The following is a 22654-nucleotide window of genomic DNA, read 5'->3' as shown; positions in this document are numbered from 1 at the left end:
GTTTTTAAATATCCCATGTGAAGAAAGGAAGAATGATACAGCACACAGAAGAGTGACTGACTCATGGCCTGCAGGCCTGCTGACTCTGTTCTCCAGAAGGATTTCTTGATTATTCCCTCTTGGAAAACAATGTTTGCCCATTATATTGTAAAACCACAGTTCATTAGAGAGTTCTAGGAACTACAGAGATTTACTTCCTGTCCAATAGGTTCAAGGGTCTTGGTGTTTTCTGAAAAGCTGAACAATTCCAGGCTGAAGTCGCTCCGCTTAAATTTTCTTCGATAATACAGGTCCTTTAATAACTAAGTAGGCTTTCAGTATATCTGTTTCTAGGCAATTCCATAAACTATAAATTAACCAATGGCAAAGCTCTTGTCTAGACATATTTGAGAATTCCTGTCTCCAATCTTCTGACTTCTAGTATGATCCTTCCTCAAGGCAGAGTGAAACAAAAGATTCAGAAGAGGAGAGTGTCCCCTCTAAACGTGACCAATGCTGCCAGATTTTCCCCCTTTGTTAAGCAGAGTATTCTTAGGAAATTTCTTAGTAGAGGCCCAGGGACACAGACTTATCAATTTCCTCTTCTGCAACGTCTGTTGTTTTCCTGCCTCTGTTCTCTTTTATGTGGAAGTAGAATATATAGTATTAGCTTTTGTAATAAAAGGTCTGGCTAAAAGTTTGTCAATTTTGTTTATCTTTTCAAAAAACCAACTATTTTTTTGTTCATTTATTGTGCTTTTGTGTTTTAATTTTCTTTATTTCTACACTGATCTTTATTATTTCATTTCTTTGACTAATTTGGATAGCTCTTGGATAGCTTTGGATAACTCTTGTTTTTCTAGTTCTTTGAGATGTTATTATTAGGTTGTTTGTTTCAAGCTTTTCTGCTTTTTTGATGTAGGCACATACTGCTATAAACTTTCCTCTTAGTACTACTTTTGATGTAGCCCATGGTTTTTGATATTTTGTGTTTTCATTCTCATTTGTTTCCGGAAAATTTTTTTATTTCCTTCCTAATCTTTTCATTGACCCACTGATCATTCAGGAGCATATTGTTTACTTTCCATGTATTTGTATAGTATCCAATGTTCCTCTTCTTATTGATTTCTAGCTTTATTCCATTGTGGTAGAGAAAATACTTAGTATGATTTAATTTTTTTAAATTTTTTTAAGATTTGTTTTGTGGCCTAACATATGGTTTAGCCTTGAGAATGTTCCATGAGCTTAGGATAAGAATGTGTATTCTGCAGCTGTTGGATAAAATGTTCTGTAAATATCTGTTAGCTCCATTTGGTCTACAGTGACCATTAAGTCCAACGTTTCTTCATTATTTTTCTGTCTGGATGATCTTTCCAAACCTAAAAGTGGGCTGTTGAGGTCTCTAATGATGATTGTATTAGGGTCTATCTCTCTCTTTAGCTCTGATAATATTTGTTTTATATATCTGGATGCTCCAGTGTTGGGTGCATATGCATTACAAATTGTTATATCCTCTGGATGAATTAACCTCTTTGTCATTCTATAATAATGTTCTTTGTCCCCTTTTACAATTGTTGTCTTGAAATCTATTTTATCTGATATAAGTATAGCTACTCCTGCTCTTATTTTGGTTTCCATTTGCATGGAATATCTTTTTCATCCCTTTATTTTCAGTCTATGTGTGTCTTTATAGGTGAATTGGGTTTCTGGTAGACAACATATAATTGAATCTTGTTTTCTAATCCATTCAGCAACTCTGTCTTTCAATTGGAGAGTTTAGTCCATTTACCTTCAATGTTATTGTTGATAGGTAAGGACTTACTATTGCCATGTTGTTATTTGACTTCCAGTTGTTTTGTGGTCTTCTCTTTCTTCCTTCCTGTCTTCCATTCTGTAAAAGTGATTTTTCTCTTATAGTGTACTTTCATTTGTTGCTTTTTGTTTTTTGTGGATTGGTTGCAGGTTTTTTTATTTGAGGTTACCATGAGATTGCAAAAAACATTTTATAATCAATTATTTTAAACATATGACAACTATTCTTACAATAAAATAAATAAGCAAAGAGAAACCTAATAGAAATTCTATACTTTAAGTCCATCCATCTCCCACTTTTTAATTTTTTGTTGTTTACATCCATACCTTTTTATACTATTTATCTCTCAAAAGGTTGTTGTAGTTATTATTTTTGATAGGTTTGTCTTTTAGTCTTCCTATTCAAAATATAAGTGGTTTATGCACTGCAATTAAAGCAATATTCTGTATTTGTGTATTTACTGTCACCAGTGAAGTCTACTGCCAGACTTCTCCTTCACATGACATTTTCTTTATTCCTTTCTTGTTTTATTCATTTATTCCTTTCTTTTTTTCTTCCCTTAGGACCTTTTCTTTATCTGTGACTTTGGGGATTTGAGGAGCTTGATTATTTAAATGACTTTAGTCTTGTTTGAGTTAAATCTGCTTAGTGTTCTAAAACCTTCTTGTACCTGAATGTTGATATTTTTCTCCAGATTTGGAAAGCTCTCTTTTATTATTTCTTTGAATAAACTTTCTATTCTTATCTCTCTACTGCTTTTGTAAGGTCAACAGCTTTTAGATTTGCCCTTTGGAGGCTATTTTCTAGCTCTTGTAGGCATGCTGCATTCTTTTTTTTCTTTTTTCTCTTTTGACTGTATATTTCCAAATAGCCTGTCTTCAAGCTCACTAATTCTTTCTTCTTCTTCATAAATTCTGCAATTGAGGAATTCTGATGCATTTTTTCAGTTCGTCAGAAATGTGATAATATTCTTGCTTTCAAAACACACCATAAAAAAACACCATCCTAAAAAAGGGCCTATCATGTCATTCTTTTTAATGCTAGGGAGTAAACAATCAAAAAATCCCATGTCTGCCTAGGAATTTAAGAGTTTTACTCCCTAGCTTTCCTTGAGCATATATATATATATTTAGTGTTAATTTCTTGATAATCTTTGTTTAAATGTTTACTGATATTTCTGCACCATCCTCCAACTTGCTAAATACAAGTTAAACCACACAAGTACACCTTGTCTCACTTTTAGAAAAATTAGTAATTGTTTAACATAGCTTAGAAGCTAACTCTTTTTCTGCACTATGATAAAAAATGATTTTTCTATCTCATATCACTTATTTGGGCAGTGCAAATTTCCAAGTAAACTCTGCTTTCTCAAAGGTGCATTGCTGAAACTTTGGCCTCTGGTATTAAATTTTCTGCAGATATCAGAGTCCATTCCACAGAGGTAGTATTAATCTCCTCTACTGAGACAACATGTTCCCATTATTCACCAAGATAACTAGTTCCCAGATTTTGCTGACAAGATCCTTTTTTTCAAATGTTCATTCTAAAGAAGTTGGCAAGAACCCATTTAAGAGAATAAGGCAGCAGAGTTGAAGATCAGCCTTCCTAATGTTCAGAACACGAGGTATTTTAATCCTTTTATTGGTATCTGTAGAAATAACTCCAAGATGTATGATCAATGTTTAGTAAGAGATGAATATGATTTTTCTACATAAAATGAAATTATATTTTGTCTGTATAACATAAAATCTGAAAAAAAGTTACTGTTGGCATTATATTTTTGCTTTGACTTCATGTTTGGGGTATGATTTTTTTTGAGGCTGTATTTAATATCCACACTTTTTGGTTATTTGCATATGATTAAGTCCCCCAAACAGTGAGCATATTACAAAAAGTCTAGGTGAGCAATCTACCCTAATTTGCTGAAGTTAAAATACTCACTTGACGTTACAAGAAAAGAGTGAATAGCATATGCTGAAAACTGATTAGTATAAAGTTAAGTCTTCCAAACAAATGTCAGTGGGCTTTTCCTTTAGTCCTTCATATTTTTAAAATATTTCTTAAGTGGTTTGTTATGTAAGATAACTCTATTAACTCGAGGGGGGAGGGGGGTATGGGCAATATACGTAACCATAACACTCGTACCCCCATAATACGCTAAAATAAAAATAAATAAATAAAGATAACTCTATTAGAAGACTAATCATCAAAAGAGCAGGTATTCCATATTTAAGCACTACTAACAAGCTGTGTAAGTTCATCTCTCCAGACCTCAGTTTCTTATTCCACAAAAAAGGAAGGGCTGGCCTTGATAACCCGAATTGTCTTTTCCACCTCGAAAAACAGCTGATTCTAGAATTTCTGTTTTACTATAAAATTCCTGATCGGCTGTATGAATACTGAGTGAAGATGAGCTGACATCTGTAGGACTATCTACTACTTCTTAGCCGCTGCATGCTCTCTAGCTTTTATTCTAGGCATCTTTAGCACCATGGAGTAGAAATATGATTATGAGTTCATATTAACTTGTTGCATGAAGCTGACATCTCAAAGAGAGCGTACTAGGAAGTTGCTGATAAACTAAAGTTATCCAAAAATGACAGTGTGTGCGTGCGCAAGCACATAAGTGTGTGTGTGTGATCAGTGTGTGTGCACGTGTGTGGGTAAGTGTGCTTGTGATTTTCTAGGAAGGTGAGAAAAGTGGTGTGGATGAAAAAAGGTAGAGCTTTCCTCAAAGAAACCCTGTTTCCAGGCTCTTTGGCAATGTTGATAGAATGTGACAGTTTAAAAAAGGTCACGTTTTGGTTCAAACATACCAATTTTAGATTACTCTCCTCCTTCTTCCAGGGCAAAGACATAAGCAAGGTGCCCATTCATCTGTCACACATCCCTATGGAAATGTCCAAATTAATGAACTGTTTGGGCTCGAAGACATTTTAAAGTTGAAAAGCTTGGCATTTTAAAAATTTCTTTTCTTTTTCGAACTTGACAATACATGGAGCAGATTATTCCATTGTCAAATGAAATTGCTACATATCATATTTTCAAGCTAAGAGATTACAAGGAAAACAATTTCAATAGGTAAGCACTTCCCAATAATCACATCAAGCATGTTTATAGGGGTTATGGAATCTTAACGGAGGAAGCTTCTTCAATGATTGTCTTGCAGACCAAGGGTTGGCAAATTACAGCCCACAGACCAAATCTGGCTTGCCATCTGCTTTTGTAAATAAAGCTTTATTGGAACACAGTCACTCTCATTCATTTATGCATTATGTGCTGACCTGCTATGGTAGCATACTTAAGTAGTTGTGACAGAGACCAGATGTCACAGAGCCTAAAAAATGAACTTTCTGGCTTTACAGAGATAGTTTGCTAACCTTTGATCTAGACCAGAGGTTCCCAGTGACTACTATGACTATTTCTTTTTTAAGTATGAGTGGCCCAGGCCCCTTTTTCAAAATAACTAAAATAATTAAATTACTATTGTTTTCCCTGGTGATAAATTATCCCTGGTAGTTCTTGTTGCAGATACTCTGGTGTTCACCATTAGCCAAATTCCTTCCTTGTTAACCAAGCACTGATTTTGCACCTAAAATTCTCAGTACAAATTAGGCTTTGCAAAATAGGTACACTCATGTAGGCTTTTGAAGGTCTTGGAAACATGGGACATTTCCACAGTAACAGTCCAGTGTTAATTCTTTGGCTAGACATTGAAGCTGTGGAGATGACAGATTCCTGATTCCTGGATCACAGCTATGGTAGCACATTCTTAAACTCCAGAGTTCCAGCGGTGGTGGTGACCTTCTGATCTCCTTCCTTGCTGATATGGGCTGAGACAGTGGGGCTCCTGGCAGGGAGATCTGCCATATTCTGGGAGTCATTCCAGAGCCCCTGCCCTGAAATTGCTCCGTTAGCTTTTTTCAATGACTTTGTAAATGCATACCTGAATTAAATCTTTTTGTGTTTAATATCTTAAGTGACTTTTATGTTCTCTACAAAACACAGCCATTATATCTTGATCACATGGTGAATTCTCACTTACATGAGTCTGGTCTGAGATCCTCCCTCCTCTTCCATTCATTCAAAGTCCCTTCCGCTTCATTATCACACTGTTGAATCACTATAGTTTTATAATGAATTTGCTATTTGGTAGGACAAGAACTCTCTTGTATATTTTTTTTTGGAGGGCTAGGGCATTCTTGAACATTAATTCTTGCAAATAAACTTTGGAATCAATTTGCCAAATCTCCCTGCATCTGTCCACTACAGAAAGAGTTGACATTTTAATTAAAATTGCATTAAAGTAATAAATTATTTGGGGGATAAGCTAACATCTTTATAATATTAGATCTTCCTATTGAAGAATATGGTTTGCCTCTCTGTTTCTTTAATCCTTCTTCCATAGGAGAACACATTTTTAATTAAAATAAAAAAGGAAAGAAATCAATAGCAGGTTTCACCCATGGCTTTAGTTGTATGAATGAATGCTAATGGATACTGAAACAAAATGTAACATCATAAGAGTAGTATGAATTCTGAAAGCTGTTTAATTGAAAATATTTATAAATCAAATGGCATATAGATACATTGGAAAACAGTAATGAATACAACTGAAAGATACACTATTGAGTCTAAAAATTATACTTGGGGTACACATGAAATTGATCATCACTTGAAATAATTCCAAGGATTTCCTAAGTATCTATCCAATTGGATGGCAAGCACCAGTAAAGACTAACCAGCCCTCCACAGTGAGAATTCTTCGGACAGCATTCCTGATCAGTTATTGTAGAAGGTAAACTTCCAGTAAGGAGAATTCACTACTTGGTAGGGTGGTAGTTATTTCATTCATGGAAGAATCTAGCAGGAAAAGTTTACTTCTTCATATGGAGTCAAATCTACCTGTTGTCCTCTCCCCCAGAGCTAAAGTGAATAAATCTTATTTCTGGAGTGCTGCAGTCCTTCAGATATTTGATAGCAATTTTCATGTCCCCCACACCCCTTCAATTTTCTCTTTCCAGTTCTTTCAATTTCCTTTTACAGCCTATTTCCAAACCTTTCACTATTATAGTCACCCTTCTGCAAACATACCTCAGTTTCTCAGAGTCCCATTTAATAAGCAAAATTCAGCAGGAGCTAACTCCGACACTGCAGATATGTGTTCTAATGTTTCAATGAGACATTTTCATGCACACTGCACTTTGGCTCCATGTTGCACATTTGATCACTTAAGTTTTGGGGTTTTGCTGCCAAAGCTCATCTCAGTTTGGGGGTTCTTTCCTATCAGGTAGCTCTGAATATGCACATTAAAAATGCATACAATTTTTTTTCTTTTTCTTTGGAAATAATTGCAGATCTATATGAATAATAGTACAAAGGACATCTACATATCCTTTCCCCAGATTCACTATTGCTGATGTCCTACCACATTTGCTTTATCACTTGTGTTTTCTCTCTCTCTCTTATAATTTATTACCATAGTTAATTATGTTGGTGCTTCAATTGTCCCAGATTTGGCCAATGAAAGCACTTTAATCTGTCTGTTGCATCCTTTTTTCATGCCCTTATTTTTTGAGCACTTTCTTACTTTCTAGCAGAGTAAGATAATTCTCTGGTTTCACCTACACTATGCCAGCCCTGGAATTAGCCACTTCTCCAAAGAACCCTAATTTCTTTTAATGGGGAATTAAATCTGTACTTTATAATCAATTGATATTTTAAGAGCCTTCAAGTATCTTAGAGATCATATGGCCACTCCTTCTTTAGATGGGTGAGGTAACTTTAACCCAGAGAGCTCCAGTCAAAAAGTTGCTCAAACAGTTATTTGGACATGGAATCAGTGCCAAAGTCAGTGTCCTGACTCCCAAATACCTGATACCTGTCCTTTCTACTTTATAACTTTTCAGCCTTCATATAGCACTCAGCAATAATCTGTTTCAAGTTTCATTCTGTTGGTTTTAGTCAATCATCTCGACATCCTGAGACATTTACTTATTAACCAGTATTCTCACTGAATACACAATCTTCATCCAAACGTCATAAAAGTAAGTTTCTAAACTGAGACTGGATCTATTTCAAATTTCAGAGGAGATTTCTTGGGCTGAGTTATAAATCTTTGAATAATGAGGTTTTTAATGAAACCAGGGCTAACACATCGTTAGCTATGGGGATAGAGAATAGTGCTTCTATAATCACTACTTTTTTTTATAGCTTAATGGAAAAATACAGAATATTGAAAATGTTTTCTTATTATTACTTAATTTGTCAAATCCCCATCATTTATGCCACATTTTAAATGAGGTGGAATAGTGTTTAAAGATGCTACAGAGATCATTACAAAAGCACTGGGAAGCCAAATGTAGGTGGGAGAGGGGAGGAAGCAGAGGAAGCAAAAAGAATTACTAAGCTCGGTGTGAATCCGGGCGCCAGCAGCACACGGCAGCTTAGTTCATTGCCAGCAGTCCACAGGGGGACATAATATGAAAGTTAAAATGGAATTGAGATAGGTGTGTTGACAGTTCTGCATTCACAACACCCATCCATCCCAAGGCACCATCTGTTACATCTCCAGTCTTTTTGTGAGTATCAGCAATAGAGGTAATTAAGCAAATGAGCAGTTAAAATGGAAGTTCTCAGGAAAGAGAAGAATTTAGCAAAGAAATAACAATCGGGTAGCGTTGTAGGAGCAGGGGCTGAACACCTGGAGCCTCCTCGATGTGTGTAGCAGAGTGAACGGAGGAGGGGAGGGAGCAGAACAGTAGAGCCTGCAGCATTGTAGGGACCCAGGGAGCTGGTCCTCTGAAGATTTGCTGGAAAATCAACTCAGAAAAGGCAGATTACATGGAGAAAAGGCATACACATTTATTTAACATACATATGCAGGAGCCTTCAGAACGAAGAGCCAAAGCTCAAGGGGAAATTGCTCATTTCCATGCTCAGGTTCAACACAGTATGGACAGGCATATAGAAATCTGACTGGATAAAAAGGGTGTGATCAAATGCTAACAGACTGAGTGGGGAAACCCAGCAAGGCCTGTCTAGATTCTTCTTGGCCTCTCTGACCAGCATCCTTCCTTCTGGGTGTGGGGCAGGGCCCTCTCTGGAATGGGGCTTTTATGACCTATATAGTCAAACATGTTAGGTCAGATAATTTCTTTATGGCCAGTTTCTACACAGAATAATTTTACATTTTATGGCTGGCTTTCGAGAAAGGTGGTTCTGGATTCTGTGACCCCCCTTTGGGGAAGGGATTCTAGTTTCTACAGCTAGCCTGGGAGAGAATGGGACTGAGAGGAAGGAGGGTAGGGGAAGGTCAGAGAAAATCTTTTGCTTCTGAGATTGCTTCTGAGGCCTTCGTGTGAGTATTGTTTTCTGAGCCCAACAGCATGGTGCTCATGGTCTCAGTGGATACTGACGGCAAAGGCAGAATGCCTCCGACTTCCTTAATAAAGGGGAAGAAGAATGAACAGAGAAGTTTGAAGACTCTCTGAAAAGAGGCCAAATTGGCACGTCAGTGGCACAGGGATGCCTCTGTTTGCAGATGCCCTAAAATCAGTGCTTCTTTTAACAAAGTTGGCTGCGGTACCAGCGGGAGCTCCAGTCTCTGCGTTGGCATCTGGGGTGGCAGCAACGGGCCTGTATCTGGCCTGGGGCACAAGAGGAACTAACGTGGCCCAACTAAGGGGAGGGCTGACTTACCAAGGCCACTAGAGCTGAGGGCAGCTGGCCCAGCCTGTGAGAACAGAGCTTCCATGTCCCTCATGCAGAAACCACCCCTGACGGTGCTCACAGGGCTGGAGAGCTGACAAGGAGGAAATCCACGTTGTGGATGATGGTGATGTTTTTGACCTATGGTGTTGGTGGCACCACAGAGGCAATGGGACTTCGTTTTTCCAGATTTTGATCGTTTTTGCTTTTTGCTGCAATGTTTTGTTTGCCTTCTTTTCCCAAGAAAGCTCTCTTGAGCTTTCTTAACTTTAACCCCTTTCTTCCCCAATCTTTCTTCTCTTCTCTTCTTCTCTTCATTTCTCTTCTCTCATTTCTCTCCTCTCCTCTCCCCTCCCCTCCCCTTCCCTCCCCTCCCCTCGTCTCCTCTCCTCTCCTCTCCTCCCCTCTCCTCTTCTCTTCTCTTCTTCTTTCTCCCTCCCCTTCCCTTCCCTTCTCCTTCCCCAGCCCCACACCACAGGCCTGTGGGAAACTTGACCTCCCCACAGACTCTGCAGTCAGACACCAATCCTGTCCCCCCTCAGGAGAAAAAGAAGCTTTCCTTTGGAGTAATGTCTGTTCTGCCACTACTCTCGTGCCAACCTTAGAATGCATTTCCAGCACCCAGGCATATGCCTCATTTTCCTACCCAGTCTCCTGCTAATAACTGGCTTCCTGGTCTCTGCTGTGCTTTCCTGATGGAGATCATTGGCCCAGGGAGTGGCATCACAACCACACCACCTACTGACAGGTCTTCCCACCTTTCTCCACCTCTGTGTTTGGATTTCTGCCTATTTCCAGCTACAGACACCCCTGCCCCAAAGCTCCACCTGCTCAGGCTGAGCTCTTGGCCTGTTGCATACCTGTCTCCACAGACTGCCTGCCTCTGGTTACCTTAAATGCCTTTCCCACATTTCCTTGTTCCCCTCTCCCCGCCGCAGGTGGGCCCTTTGAGTTTCAGAGCTGCTAAAAGTCCTTCCTTGCCTGAGCTGTGGTAAAAACCGGGGCTTGTATCTAGAAATAGATAAACGGTGCCAGTACATGGCAAATAATGTTCTAGTAATACAGATATATTCAAAAGAATCACCGTCTCGCAGCTGAGACAGGATAGCATCAAAACTGTCCCAAATTCAGGAGCTCTTAAAATAGTTTCAATTAGTTTCAGTTCTCTGAACAGACGTAGAGGTGCAATAAGCCCCACCATGCTCTCACACTGATTCAGCTAATAGATGTCAAGCTATTTGCTCTCAGCTCCTGATTGATTAAGGTAGGAAAGGTAAACAGCTGAGAATCTGCAGTAAAATGTGATTTAGTCAGTCAAGGAGGAATGGTCCTTGGTGGGAGGTGTTTAGGTTAGGAAGGGGAAGTGGTGCCTCTAAGTACGAATACCAGAATTCTTAAATAACCCAGTGCACCCCCTGAGGACCAGGCACCCTCTTTGTGATGTTTCTTTAGGTCTAGGGTGATCTCATGACCAGGATGGAAGTTGCATGGTGTGGACCACCCCTTCCTTCTGGATGCAGCCAGGTACCCCCAGGAAGAGTGAGCAGAATGTCTCCAGTGATGACACATGTAGATTTGTGGCAGAACAGCTACTAGGATCACAGCATGATGAAGGTTCTAGGGCTACCCTGGGTCCATAATGGGTGAAGCTCATTCTCCATAAGAAGAGAGGAATATTTCACTCTGTCGGTCTCCACATTCTAGACAGACAGTCTATGGACAATTCTGGAGCCTCCAAGAAGCAGATACTCCAGTGAGATCAAACATGGAAGAAATGAATTATGGAACCTGAGAGACAATGTGGAGGGATTCAGGAGAGGCCGAGAGAACCAGCAGACCACCGCGCAGGCCTGACTCCAGTGAAGGAAAGAGGGTGGAAGGAAGCAGTGTGGACGGGAGCAGCTTGGGCCACCGTGCAGTTCAAAGGAAAGTTCAGAAAGGCTGTAGGTTCAAAACTGCTTGTGGGAGAGACACTACATTTCCTAGGAATGGGCTTTTGTATTCCTGTGGCACTCATCGGGGAGCAGCCCATAGGAAAGTGACTCAGCACAAATGGAGCAATGGATTTCGGACCACCGCAGCTGGGGCCACCAGTACACTGGCTCCCCACAATCAGAGACCCGGGAAGCCTGTTCTCATGTCTGGCGTATAAAATGACCAAGCCAGACTCTTACAAGTTGTTTATATGTTTGTGTCCTGTTGGCCCTCAACAGAGATTTAAAGAGGTTTACATTAACAACAACAAAAGCACCTCAGGCAAAGAAATAAAAATAAACTGTTAATGCAAGGAAAGGAAAAGATGCTGTAATAAGAACAGCTACTCTTTATTTAGCATGGATCAAGCACAAGTCACTTTATGTCCTTATATCTTATCCTTTCGACAACCTTGAAAAGTCTTTTTACCAATGATGACACATACTTGAAGGGGTTAAGTGACAGGTCTGTGGTCACACAGCCTCAGCCAACATGTTGAGTAGTCAGGATTCAAATCTGTGTCTTCGGGCTCCAAAACTATACTCTTTCTACTCTGTCACACTGAAGAGGGAAAGACAAGAGAGCAATTAGGGCAGAAAACAGGCTACATATTATAGAACAGGCACAAAACTGAACTCTGAACATCCCGGCAGCCAAGGAAAAGGGACAGATGCTTGGTTACCATAGCTCTCATTGGCTTTTAAAAGAAGCACCTGAAAAAGGTAACATGAGAAGGGTGAACATTTTCCTAGCCTTCCAAAAGAAATTTTGCAAACCAAATATGAGGCTAAAGAATACTGAGGTACCTTGAGAAAGAGAAGAAGTAATGGATGACTTACGTGTTTGCAATAACTTTAACTCTTTCCCAGTATCATAGCATGGAAGGTTCCAGCACATTCGACATCGCCCTGTCCTCAGTGTAAGCAGGCAGAAAGAATTTGGACTTTACTGCTCTCCATGTCTACACAGCAGGCCTGGGGTGCTCAAACCCAGCACATTCCAAAAGAAGGACTGGTTCTTGACCAGCTGCTGGGAGATAATCTCTGAGCCTTTGCCATCCCCTGCTTGATAATGTTGTCTTTGTAAACCTGGGGCCTAGGGCCAGATTGTGTATGCTGACAGTGTGCCTCATGGTGAATTCTTGCTTTTTATGCAGAAGGCTGTGGGTCGTTGTATCAGTTTGACCTCTAGAGGGGCGGGCGACTGCATAGCTAAGGCCAGTCCTATGGGCACTATGTGCCTTATGTGAGTAGTCCCCAATAAAAACGCTGGACACCAAAGCTGGGGTGAGCTTCCCTGTTTTGCACTATTTGTACATGTGTCACACATCCTTGCTAGGAAAATTAAACACTGCACAACTCCACTGGAGATGACAAGTGGCAGCTCTGTGCCTTATCTCTTCTAAAATCTGACCCCTGTGCCTTTTTCTTCAGCTACCTTAATCTGTATCCTTTTGCTGTAATAAACCATAACCATGAGTATAAGAGCTTTTCTGGGTCCTGTGAGTCTTTCCAGTGAATCATTAAAGCTGAGGGTGGTCTTGGGGACCACTGGCATCATGTCTTTATTCTTTCTCCTTCCCTTCATCTTTCTCCAATCGACGGACCTCTCTCGCGTTTCTAATTTCCTTTCCTTCCCCAAATTCCACTCCTAAAGAGGCAGACAGTAAGCTCTCACGGCTGAGCAGTTTTCTTTCCTCACCTCAAACCTTGCTAACAGCTGTAAAATGAGAGTGAGATGTGGCTGTATTTATAATGCTTTCTATTCTTAGATCTCAAATCACTTGACAAACAGCATCTAATCCTCCAAGAGCAAAGGACCGTACAGTGTGATTCTTTCCACTGCACAAATGAGGAAACTGAGACCCGGCCGTGACGGCTCGTCCATGCCTTTCAGAGCTGTCTGTGGGCCATGCTTACAAGTGACAAAACTGGCCTTACTGCTTATTGCTGCGGGTCCCCAACTCCCCAACTCTTGTTAAGACCACCTGATTAAATCATGGCTGTGTTGAGAGGAATGACTTTGAAAAGAGGCCAACTCCGGTGCTTGCTGTTTCCCCCTGCTCCCCGAGGGATGTGCCTTCAGTCAGATGTTCTTCCCACCAATTTCATTAGCATTGAGTTATAAGGATAAAAATATCCCACCCTTGTCACTGACAAGTTACCTTCTGCACTGAACTTACCGAGTCATCTTTTCTTTGGTAATGTTGTCAGTGACATGTTTGTTGTTGTCAGCAAGGCAAAGCCGGTGCGACTGATTCAGGGTGACCTGGGCTCTGTTCCGCTCTGAGCATCAGTAAAATTGCCAGGTCTGCTTTGATTTCAGAATTTGTGTTGTAGGTAATGATGATATATGAGCTCACGGAGCGGATTTGATTCTCAGTGATCAGAATGGTTCTGGCAGCTAAGGAGGGGGGAAAAATCATTCTGATCTACAGTATAGACAGGCTTCTTCCAATGTGGGTGTCATCAATGGAAAACCCTGATGAGCACCAAGATGCCATTTCTACCCTGACAATTGGCCCATTATGACAAAGGGGGGAAAGCTATTATTCAAGGCAGCCAGAGAAGCCGAGAAGGGAAGGTTGGGGTGGTGGGGTGGGGGACAAAGCAATTGGGGAGAGCAGATTTCAAGCTGGCTGAATTCCATTCATGCTCCATTATGCTCAGCTGCTAGTGTCACAGTGTCACGCTGAGGACACAATCAGGTTCAAGCCAATGATTACCGTCCTAGCACCGAGGTAATCTGAAAAGACAATTACAGCCCAGGAAGGCAACTTCTGCAGGGCAATCAAGATCTGACAGGGCCCAACTGACACAGCCCCTAGTTGAGACTGTAAGGAACAGTTGGGCGCTTGTGGTAATTAAAACTGCCAGGCAGCACTGAGGAGGGCTGGCTGGGTTGGAGTTTCTGGGCAGAGCTCCCTCCCTCTCTGCCCCGGCCCTACTGGGGCAGAGTGCATTCTCCTGCTGGGTGGAACTGTCCTAAATAAGATGTTTTGTGTACGATAAACTATACACAACCTTTACCGTTGTAACCATTTGTGAGTGTATAGTTCAGTGGCATTAAGTATATTCACATTGTTGTGCTGCCATCACCACTATCCATCTACAGAACCTTTCCATCATCCCCTCTATTGTATAGCCATACGATATACCCTATGCAATAACTGTCCTTTCTGCCTGCCACTCAGCCCCTAGTGACCACAACTCTCCTTTCTGTCTCTGTGGATTTGCTTTTTCCAGATGTATCACATAAGTGGAATCCTACAATGTCTGTCTTTTCGTGTCTGGCTAATTTATTTAGCATAATGTTTTCTGGGTCCATCCATGTTGTAGCATGTATCAGAATTTCATTTCTTTTTAAGGCTAAATATTATTCCTTTGTATGCGTATAGCATGTTTTGTTTATTTACTCATCAATGAATGTTTGGGTTGTTTTCACCTTTTGGCTATTGAGAACAATGAGTGTGCAAATATCCGTTCAAGTTCCTGCTTTCCATTATTTTGGGTATATACTCAGAACTGGAATCGCTGGGTCATATGGTAACCCTGTGTTTAATTACTTTATGAATCACCATATAAGTAAAAATTTTTAAAAGTAGAAAATCTCATAGGTGTTTCAGAAGAGCCCTTCTGTGGCAGGTGGAACAACTTCCATATATTGCATAGGGAAAATTGCTATAAGGAAAAGCCAGGCTGCCACTCACATAGTAATCCTGTCTCTATGATATAATCCTTGGCTATCAAACATTTATAGAGCTCCATTCCTGCACCGCACTGCTAGATGCTGGGGACATGGCAGAGAAAAATCCAGAAGCCATCCTTGCGAAGGGAAACAGAGGGAGATAAGTCAAAGACGGGGGAAGATAGCCATGCTGGGGGCCAGCAAAGCTAAGCAGAGACCCGAAGCCAAGGAATTCGAACTCCTGCTTACCCCATGTCTAGCAGAGGTCGGAAGCTGGCTGTGTTTTAACATAACCTAATTTAATCCTCACGTGGTTAGTAGTATTGTCCCATTTTACCGATGAGCAAACTGCAAACCTCAAAGAGGGAACAAACCCAAGGACATAACAGATGACATGTACTTCCTCACCATCTCATCGGTGTTCAGAGAGTCAGATGTGCAGCAGTGGAGGTGGGGGCTTCAGGCCATTGTTCATAGTATTGAAAACAGGTTCTCCTGACCTTATTTCAGATCATAGTTCTATAATTTATTAGGCCTGCCCATTTATCTCAGGAAATGTGAAAGCATACGCTGTGCTTAAATTTCCAGCCAACAATTCATTTTGGCAATGAGTGGATTTAGAACTAGTCAAGAAGGAAAAAATAGAATTATAAGCTCTTTTTTTTAAAAAAAATTGTTATTAAATCATAAATTCTTCAAAGATAGGTATACCTGTAATCTGATGCTTAATTTTATGCACTACACACTACCTACAGTAGGAACTCCATAAATCAATTAAATAAATATTTATAGAGTAGTTATTATATGTTCGATGCTGAAGTGTGAACATCATTCTCCTGATTTTAAGGAGCATGCAGTTTGGCTCATGGATTAATAACAGGAAACCGTGAGACTATATGCTGTAAGGTGGTACTTTACATAAAATTGGTGCAAACATCTAGATCCAACAAGAATGAAAACAGATGTCATATATTGAGGGCTTACCTCATGCACTGAGTGACATAAGCTTCCTTGCACACATAATCTACTATATCCCTTGCACCAACCCACTGGGGCAGGCATGCGTTGCATTTCCAAAGGAAACATGGGACGTAGGTAGGTTAAGCAACTTGTCCAACGTCACACAAACAACAAATGATTGAGGTAGAATTCCATCTCAAAGCTGTCTGCCCATGCTCTTAACTACAAATGTTGGGCTTTTTAGGTTCACCCTTCATGAATTTCCCAAGCGTAAGACAAGACGGCAATTATGGTGAGGACCGAAGGGGACCATGACGGCAAGCAACTGCAGGAAAGTGGACATCGGCAGGCCCATAGCAGGCATTCCACAGTAATGTCAGTACAAAGCACAGGGAGGCCCTGGCTCCATGCAGTCCCACCCCCAAGTGTGATTTTTCTCTTCTATGGAAAAAATAGCAGAGCATCAGCTACTAACAGCTACTTGTTTAAAAATTTATTTATTTATTTTTAATAGAGTCTTTATGTAGAGCAGTTTTAGTTTCTCAGTGAAATATGGAGGAAGGTACAAAGATTTTTCATATACGCCTGCAACCCACCTGCATACCCTTCCTTATATATTACCCACCAGAGTGATACATTTATTAGTAGGTACAACTATTGAACCTACATTGACACGTCATTATCATCCAAAGACTATAGTTTACATTAGGGTTTATTGTTGGTGTTGTACATTTTATGGGTTTGGACAACTGTACAAGGATATATACCCACCATTATAGTACCACACAGAGGATTTTCACTGCCCCCAAAATTCTCTGTGTTCCACCTCTTCATCCCTCTCTCATCCCTGGTGACCATTGATCTTTTTACTGTCTCCATAATTTTGACTTTTCTGGAATGTCATATAGTTGGAATCATCTAGTATGTAGTCTTTTTAGATTGGCTTCTTTCACTTAATAATATGCATTTAAATCTCCTCCATATCTTTTCATGGCCTGATAGCTCATTTCTTTTTAGCATATCCATTATCTGGATGTACCATAGTTTATTTATTCATTCATATACTGAAGGACATCTTGGTTGCTTCCAAGTTTTGGCAATTATGAATAAAGCTTCTATAAACATTCATATGCAGGTTTTTGTGTAGACATAAATTTTCAACTCCTTTGGAAAAATACCAAGGGAGATGATTGCTGGATCATATAGAAAAAGTATGTTTAACTTTGTAAGCAACTGTCAAATTGTCTTCCAAAGTGGCTGTTCCATTTTGTATTCCCACCAACAATGAATGAGAGCTCGTGTTGCTCCATGGCCTTGTCAGCATTTGGTGTTGTTAGTGATCTGGATTTTGGTCATTCTAATAAGTACATAGTGGTATCTTATTGTTTTGATTTGCATTTCCTTGATGACAAGGTAATGCAAATGGGAAGCATATACGTATGCTTATTTGATACCTATATAACTTCTTTAGTGAGATGTCAATTAATGTCTTTGGCCCATTTTTAAATCAGGTTGTTTTCTTATTTTTGAGCTTTAAGAGTTCTTTGTACATGTTGTATAATAGTCCCTTATCAGATATATTTTTTGCAAAACATTTTTTTGCAGTCTGTGATTTGTGTTTTCATTCTCTTGACAGTGTCTTTTGCAGGAGAAACTTTTAACTTTAATGAAGTCCAGCTTATAATTTCTTTTTTTCATGAAGTGTTCCTTTGTATTAAAATATTAATACAAGTAAAGCGGCTTTTGGGGGCCAGCAGGAAGGATACATCTTCCTCTTGGATTTGATATCATGAGGTACTGATGAATACAAACAGAGGAAACTTACCTGTGTGGGCAGGAAAGAACGAGCTGACTGTCTCTTGGCTTAAAAGAAAATTGTGAGCCTGGTTTACCTAATCATGTTTACTTAGGTGATATTAAGCATTGCTTTCATTTCCTGATCATTTATCATATAGCTATAGGGGCTGAGATATAGAAAAGTTCCATGTGCTGAGGGTGGAGGACCATCTCAACATGGAACATGTGTGTTCAAAGTAAAAGCTTGCTTCCACACACTAAGATACCAATGGATGTACACATTTGTTGTCATTTAAATATTATCATTTATGAGGCTGTATGGCCATTTAATGTCACATGCCATGCTTCTGAATAAACAACCCAAAATCCTAACTCAAAGGCAGTCTAAGACAGTGTAAGCTAATTAGAGGAAGTTTAACTATATATGGTTACTACAGGAGATGCAGCCAATCTGCAGAACAGCTGCCTCCTCTAACCTATATCTAGGGTTAGTCCTGCCCCCCAGAAAAGAACATTCTAGGAATTTAACTTTATGCATTTAATTATTAATAGTTAAGATGTTCTGGAGAAACACAACCAAGAAGAGAATATATTCACACATATATAATATATAAATATAACATATATAACATATATTTATTTATATGTTATATATAAAAATATATATATTTAGTTATATATTTATAAATATATTTATATATTTAGTTATATATTCAACATATATAACATATATTTATTTATTATATAATATTTATAATATATTTAATATGTTATGTAAATATTTATATTTTATATAATTTTATTAATGTACAGATATACATTAAAATATTCTCCTGTTGGGTGTGTTTCTCTGGAGAACCCTGACTACACTAGCCAGAAGAGACCTGGGATTAAAATTTATTGCTGAGAGAAAGAATGAGAAAGACTTTAAGGAATTGGCTCACGTGCTTGCAGGGACTGGCCAAGTTCAAGATTTGTAGGGCAGACCAGCAGGCTGGATACTTGGGCAGGTGTCGATGCTTCAGTTTTGAGGCAGAAGATTTTCCTCTTCAGGAAACCTCAGTTTTTTCTTCAACTGATGAAATAATGCCCACCCACATAACGGAAGGTAATATTCTTTACTTAAAGTCAACTTAAAGTCAACTGATCATAGATGTTGACGTCATCTACAAAATACCTTTATAGCAACACCTAGATTAGTATTTGATTAAATGGCTGAGTACTGTGTCCTAGCTATCTATACACATAAAGCCAACCATGCATGAGGACTACTTATAGATAGGAGTGGGTATTAGTCTAATTATCTATACAGTGATGGCAGAAAAATTTCACCGAGCTAGACATCGGTAGACCTCAGTTTTGCACTACCTCCCTAGGTGACCTCCCTTTGAACTCCCTGAGCTTCCGTTTTCTCTAATGAAGCATACCTTTCCTGCTTACCTATCATGAGGCTTGAGAACATAAAGTATTTAACATTTTTTGGATGGAAAAATCATGTACTTTAATAGCTAATTTGTATTGACTACTTACTATTTTCAGGCATTGTGTCAGATTTGTTACATAAATTATACTATTTAATTCTCAAAACCATCCTGTGAAGTTAGTATCATTTTATAGGGGAGAAAACAAAATCTCAGAGAGGTGAAGTAACTTGGACAATGTCCCACAGCAAGCAAATAGCAGCTGAGATCTAAACTGAGCTATGTCCAACTCCAAAGTCTAAGATTTTTCTTTACTGTATTCAAATACATTAAGATGTATTATGCATCCATATTCATTATATAGCTGGAGGCAGGTGAACTATATGACCAAATCCACTTTTTTTTTTTGAGACAGGGTCTCACTCTGTCACCTAGAGTACAGTGGCATCATCATAGCTCACTGTAACCTCAAACTCTTGGGTTCAAGTGGTCCTCCTGCCTCAGCCTCCTGAGTAGCTGAGACTATAGGCCACTACTACCAGTTATTTTTCTACTTTTTGTAGAGATGGACTCTCACTCTTGCTCAGGCTGGTCTTGAACTCCTGGCCTAAAGCAATTCTCCTGCCTCGGCCTCCCAAAATGCTAGGACTGTGGATGTCAGCCACTGGGCCTGGCCCAAATTCACTTTTTTTATTTTTTTATTTTTATTTTTATTTCAGCATATTATGGGGGTACAAATTTTAAGGTTTCAAATAATGCCCTTGCCCCCCACTCCCCACAAGTCTGAGCTTCAAGCGTGACCATCCCCCAGACGGTGCACGTCTCACTCATTATGTATGTATATACCCGCCTCCCCTCCCCCATCCCACTCACCCAATACTCAATTAATGTAGTTCCTATGTGTCCACTTAGGTGCTGCTCAGTTAATACCAGTTTGCTGGTGAGTATATGTGGTGCTTGTTTTTCCATTCTTGGGATACCACTTTTTAATGATCACCTAAAATGTGTTATAGAAGGCTCTGAATAGTTCTTGTTTGATACCAAACATCAGTGAAACCAAATGTTCAACAACATTAATGTATGTATGCACAGATCCTAATAGGAAACAAATCTATCCCAGTTAGTCTCTTAGTTTTTCTCAGTGCTTGTTCTGCATCTAAGCAGTTTCCCTATATCAATTAATCTTATCCTTATCTCCTTACACCAAATTCTTTAGGAAACATAAAATGTGAACAGATTACTCTAATGCAAATTATCATGCTGCAGCCACTAAGAGAATGCTACAAAGTATTATAGATATGGAAGGATGCAATAGGAAGCAAGGTACAAGGAAAAATGAACACATAGACACAATTAAACTTTCTAGCACTTTCTACCATAAAATTTCCAGTGTTATTAAATATGCATAAGAGAAATCTTTGTTGGTTCTTTAGAAATTCTTAGTTGCTACAAAACTTTTAGCTGTCTACTCCCTCGCTGCTCTTTTACATTGCTGGAAATAATTGATGTATTTCAAATACTACATGCCATAAGAGAAATATCTTAATGCTGTTTGCTTTCTGCTGGTATCAGAAATAGCATTAGTTCCCTGAAAAGTTTTTGCATAAAGGGAAAATGTTTTCTGCTCTAAAAAGCTCTAATATAGTCTTGTCTATAAGTGACTTTGTAGAAGTTTGAGTGAAAACCATTTCCCACCCACTCAGGTATGCACATTAACACACACTCAGTGTCATTTCCCCATCGTGATTCTTTGTCATTAGGGAAAGGTTTTTGTCTGAAGTTTTACTCATCACCATTCCTAATAATCCTTGTGTCCCCCAACTTTGTGAAACCACTCACTGGCTCCTGCTTCTAGTCTTGTGCACACCATATCCTGAATTTGTTAATGGTACTCATTACCTAAATATTTGATTTTTCTCCCCTTCCAGTAACATGGCAGTCTTGCACTTCCATGACCCATTAAATTCAGGATTGCCATTTGACCTGTGTTGGCCAATGAACTATAAATTGAGGTGAAATAACTCAGACACAGAAAGACAAATGTTACATGTTCTCACTTACAAGTGTGAGTTAATAATGTGTACACATGGAAGCAGAGTGTGGAATGATGGAAAATGGAGACTCAGAAGGGCAGGGGGATGGGAAGGGGGTGGTGGATGGGAGGTCGCTTGGTGGGTACCATCTGCATTACTTCTGTGATGGGTGCACTGAAGGTCTTAACTTCACCACAATGCAATATATCAATGTAGCAAAATAAATTAAATTAAAACTATATTTTTAAAAATTGAATATTTTCTCAAAATATTGAAATTTACAAAATTGAAAAAAACTTGAATAAAATTTGAATGTGATTTCTTTCAAAAAAATAAGAAAAATGAAATGCCACCTGTCACCACGTCCCACTTTTACACAGAAGTATCCCTGAGTACATCTTGAGATTATACAATGTTATTAGAACTAATTTCCTCTTCATCCTAATAAAGTAATTTTGGAGCTTTCACATTTTGCTTCATCAGTAATTTCAAAGAACAGTGCTTTTAAATTTGACCTGCAACTACCAGTTGTTTATTTATGTCCTGTGTAGTCATAGTTAAAAGATCGTCAAGAAGTACTTAGACTTGAAAATCTAGCTTTTCAAAAATGAAAAGCTAAATATGTCTGAATCACCCATCTTCTGTAGTACATCTGTAAAGATTTCAAAAGTGGATTTCATAATCCCCTTTAAGATAGAAAAAATAAGTATTAACAAGTAAAAGATTTGCTGATATTGCAGTTATTACATTTAACAGCTTGGGCATACTCATTTGCTGAGGAACAAGATGAAGAGTTTGAAAAGGCCTATAATAAAGTATTAATAGAAGTTTGATTTGTGTGGAGGATGATATCTCTGCTCTGTCTTTATTCAGTTCATTAATATGCCCAGATAGTATAAAGTTTGCAATTAAGCATGATAGAAACACAAACAGTGCCATCTTTTGGGCAATGCTTAAACTTGATGCATATATACAGACAAAGAAACTTGTGTCAGGCTATGTACCTAGTACCCACAAGCATTCATCATAGATGTCAGCAAGATCTTGGTTTTTATCATTAGTAAATTTCCAGGGCATGAAAGCTTTTATTGGCACTATGGGAATGTAAGCCACCATGCCTGAAAATGGTATATAACTTGCACCTGTCCACCTTACCTGGGATACCATGCTCAGGTTGGTTTTTTGATATCTCCATAGAAATGCCACTGGGGCCATGTGTTGATTTGCTTCTTGGAGGACCTGGGGACATTTTTTTCCTACTTAAGTTCCTTTCTAAATCT

This window comes from Microcebus murinus, chromosome 13 (assembly GCF_040939455.1).
Source record: "Microcebus murinus isolate Inina chromosome 13, M.murinus_Inina_mat1.0, whole genome shotgun sequence".
Taxonomy (NCBI): domain Eukaryota; kingdom Metazoa; phylum Chordata; class Mammalia; order Primates; family Cheirogaleidae; genus Microcebus; species Microcebus murinus.
This window is presented reverse-complemented; position numbering follows the sequence as displayed.